Raw genomic sequence first — 4,653 nt, 5'->3', positions numbered from 1 at the left:
GGGGGAAGAGCCCCTTATAAAACTATTGATCTCTTGAGAACTCACTATTACAAGAACAGCATGGGGGAAACCACCCCCATGATTCAATTACCTCCACCTGGTCTCTCCCTTGACACATGGGGATTATGGGGCTTACAATTCAAGATGAGATTTGGGTGGGGACACAAAGCCTAACCATATCACATGGTGAATATGTAGTATAAGCAAACAATCCATCTTGGTTATTTTCAGCCACTGAGATTTTGATGTTGTTTTTTACTGAAGATACAAAAATATAAAATACCTAACCAAGAAGTCCAAAAGATTTCGGTTTCCTTAATGACTACTTTGATAATTTGGCATTTCCATGAAAAACCAAATTCTTTTAAAAACTTCTCTTTTTATGCTTCTGGTATGATGTGGTACATTAAGTATGCACCTCACCTGGTCTGACTATTGGGAAATCTAACCCTTCTTCCCTTAGAAACTCTGCCCTGTGGCAACGCACAGCAGAATACACTGACTTTTGTAGACTATGTGACTATCTCCTCTCTGCTGTCATTTACCAGCCAGTCACATGTTTTTGGAAAATTTATTCAAACTCTCTAAATTTCAGCTTAGTTATAAAAATTAGCACCATAATTCCTATCTTTCCAAGTTATTATGCCCCAGGGAGGAAAAGAAGTACACCACGTATAGTGGTTCTCCCAACCTACTCCTGACCACCAGCAGACACATTACTCAACCCTCCTGAGGAAGGGTTTCCTTTCCATAAAATGAGATGACAATACCTACCTCCCAACTTGGGGTCAGGATTAAATAAATCAGTCAACATAGAGCTCTTAGCAGGTCTATACACCGAATACACAGCAGGTGATGTAATCATTGTGCTCATGATTAAATTATTAAATTGCATAGCACCTAATATATATTTAAAAAATCTTAGCTGCTTCCATTGCCCTTGGAGAATGAGAGCTTCACGTTTAGGAGCGGAATCATTTGAAATAGCATTATCAACAGTTAATCAGCAGGGTGGCCAACAACCTACTATGAAGAGGAAAGGACTCAAGGAGTCTCTGCTTTAGACCCGTTTATGGCAAGACATGTCTGGGGCTTTAGGATGCCAGGTTTTTTCCATTCTGTGAACACATGGCTTCCATTAGTTTACTGATACTGACATATCCGAGGCTTCCAAAGAACTCTGGGCCTCTGATGAGTGAAAGGTTTGCATGCCCAACAAGGAAAAGACAGGCTCCACAGGCATAAAAATGCTGCCAGGGGAGGGGCAGAGGAGGTGTTGAGTTTAGGTAGGAGACCAAATCTGGCTGTTTTTAATGACCATCCTGTCCACACCTGAAAATAAACTAGCTACACCTGGGGAAATTTCTAATGCTTCTGGAGCTCCAAAGCCGATGTCAGTGTGCATATATAGCCTTCATTAATCAGAGTGAGTGTCATGTGGGTGTGTGCAAACAGGGACTGGAGAATAGTGAACAGTTTGCACAGTGCGCACACACCGTCTCTGCTGAACTTTCTCATCCAAAGCAAACCTAAGCTCGAATGATCAGCTCCTTTTATTATGCGTTCTAAGGACATCGTTATTTGGCTGGCTTCTTAGAAACCGCCTGAATTCTAATTAGTTTGCAGTTTGAGGCTGCAGCATGGTAACTCAATACCTGCCTAAACTTTATCATCTGTTTCCCATCTTCAAAGCGGCACGGTCCACTTTTGTGCTGAGCAAAGGTGATGCCGGGGACCTCATTTTGTGTTTTGTGTCTCGTAGCAACAAGAGCTATTTGAAAGAGGGGGAAAGGTAGGGCCATCGCTGACCTAAGTTTGGGACAATTCTTTGCTCTAAGTTTCATCCCCAAGGGGAGGGTTCCAAAGAAATAAGGCTTTCTGTCCCTGATTACAGAAAGGATCTACCTCATCGGGGCAGTCTATTATCTCTCAAGATGTTTGTCATTTCAGACTATACAGCAAGAGTGAGCAAGTGTGATGAAAAAATAATGAGGGCATATTTTCCTAATACGTGAAAACTAAGAACGTGTTTTCCCGTACACTAAATCATCTGATTGCTTCAACAGCCCTATGAACAAGGTGAGCAGTTCGTATTGGGCCATTTTTACAGGTGAGGAAAGTAAGACTGAAGGAGGTCAGCCCACCTTGATTTGCGTCTTGTCTCCTGACAACTAAACTCTTAAACCCTGGGGAAGTTTCTCCATCTCTGTGTCTGTGTGGCCTCATCTGCAAAATGGGGAAAACAACAGTTGCTACTTCCTGGGTTGCTGTTAGGCTTAACGAGTTAATAAATGTAAAAATTTAAAAAGTGATTAAAGATCACCTGTGACAAAGAAAAGGCCAAGCATGTGTTGGCTATTTTGATGATGAAGAAAAGTATTGGGTTGGTACAAAAGTAACTGTGGTTTTGCCATTACCTTTTTTTTTTGAGACGGAGTCTCGCTCTGTCACCCAGGCTGAAATGCAGTGGCGTGATCTCGGCTCACTGCAACCTCCGCCTCCCAGGTTCAAGTGATTCTCCTGCCTCAGCCTCCCAAGTAGCTGGGACTATAGGCGCCCGCCACCACACTCGGCTAATTTTTTGTATTTTTAGTAGAGACGGCGTTTCACCATGTTAGCCAGGATGGTCTTGATCTCCTGACCTTGTGATCTGCCCACCTCGGTCTCTCAAAGTGCTGGGATTACAGGCATGAGCCACTGCACCTGGCCACTGTTACTTTTAATGGCAACTGTGATTACTTTTGCACTAACCTTATAAAGTTGAAAATGTGGGACCTCAGAAGCTTAGGACTGAAAATATCCATAGGAAGAATTGGGCTGAGATGAAATCCACATCAGCATAGCACAGAGAAAATGAGAAAAACAAAATGCCCTTGTTCATGTGGCTGTTCAATTCCCATCCTGCCTACACTCCACACTCTACCCTGGATGGATGACACACTGCTCCAAGTCCCTCAGGGTCATAAGGAAGATTGTGACCCAATCTGACATCTGGTCATGGAAAGTTGTGTTTCCTTCTTATTTTATAAAATGCATATGTTGGGGCAGGGGGAAGAAGACCAAGTTTGACCCCCTCCAATCCATGTAATAATAGCTAACATAAACTGAGCTTTTCTTATGTGCCAGGCACTGTGTTATATATATTGCACACATTTTCTAATTTCTTTCTCATAGAGGGTGACAAAACATATCAGTTTGCTCACCACTGATGGGTTCCCTGGAACTTTGCTGTATTCGTTTGTTCTCATACTGCTAATAAAGAAATACCCAAGACTGGGTAATTTACAAAGAAAGAGAGGTGTAATGGACTCACAGTTCCACGTGGCTGGGGAGGTCTCACAATCATGGTGGAAGGCAAAACAGGAGCAAAGTCACTTCTCACATGGTGGCAGGCAAGAGAGATTGTGCCGGGGAAATCCCATTTATAAAGCCATCAGATCTCGTGAGATTTTCACTACCACAAGAACAGTATGGGGAAAACCACCCCCATGATTCAATCATCTCCACCTGGCCCCACCCTTGACACGTGGGGATGATTACAATTTAAGGTGAGATTTGGGTGGAGACACAGCCAAACCATATCACTGGCTATAACTGAGTGTCCTGGGCAAGCTGGGACTGCTGGTCACCCTCCATGAGGAAGGGGCTCAATTCCATTTTGCAAATGAAAGAACTGAAGTGGGAGGAGTCCCAAGTCTGGACAGGCCAGTAGGGATTTTTCAACTTGTGCTTTTAAATCACTATAAGATACTAGCTAGGGAGAGTATCTTCCTATTGGAGAAAGTTGTAGCACATCAGTGAATGGGTTAAGTTAGATGTTGCTTTCTCTTTTTTTAAACTTTTAGGTTCAAGGGTACATATGCAGGATAGGTAAACCTGTGTCACAGAAGTCTGATATACAGATCATTTCATCACCCAGGTACTAAGCCTAGTACTCAGTAGTTATTTTTTCTGCTCTTCTCCCTCCTCCCACCTTCCATCCTCGAGTAGACGCCAGTGTCTGTTTGTGTTCATGAGTTCTCCTCATTTTTCTCCCGCTTATAAGTGATAACACGCAGTATTTGGTTTTCTGTTCCTGTGTTAGTTTACCAAGGATAATAGCCTCCAGTTCCATCCATGTTCCCGCAAAAAACACGATCTTGTTCTTTTTTATGGTTGTGCAGCATTCCGTGGTGTATATGTACCACATTTTCCTTATCCAATCTGTCATTGACGGATATTTAGGTTGATTCCCTATCTTTGCTATTGTGAATACTGCTTCAGTGGGCAAAGGCAATGAAATGAAACTTTTCATATGAAATGAACATTTTTCAAAAAAAGGTATACATGCAGCCAACAAGCATAACAAAAAAATGCTCAGCATCACTGATCATGAGATAAATGCAAATCTAAACCATGAGATACCATCTCACACAAGTCAAAATGGCTATTATAAAAAAACTTTAAAAAAAACAGATGCTTGCAGGTTGCAGAGAAAAAGGAACACTTACACATTGTTGGCAGGAGTGTAAATTAGTTCAACCATTGTGGAAAGCAGTGTAATGATTCCCCAAAGAGCTAAAAACAGAACCATTCGACCCAACAATCCCATTGCTGGGTATATACTCAAAGGAATAGAAATCATTCTACCATAAAGACACATGTACACAAATG

The sequence above is a fragment of the Gorilla gorilla genome, chromosome 4 (assembly GCF_029281585.2).
Source record: "Gorilla gorilla gorilla isolate KB3781 chromosome 4, NHGRI_mGorGor1-v2.1_pri, whole genome shotgun sequence".
Classification (NCBI taxonomy): Eukaryota; Metazoa; Chordata; class Mammalia; order Primates; family Hominidae; genus Gorilla; species Gorilla gorilla.
Note: the sequence above shows the minus strand (reverse complement) of the source record.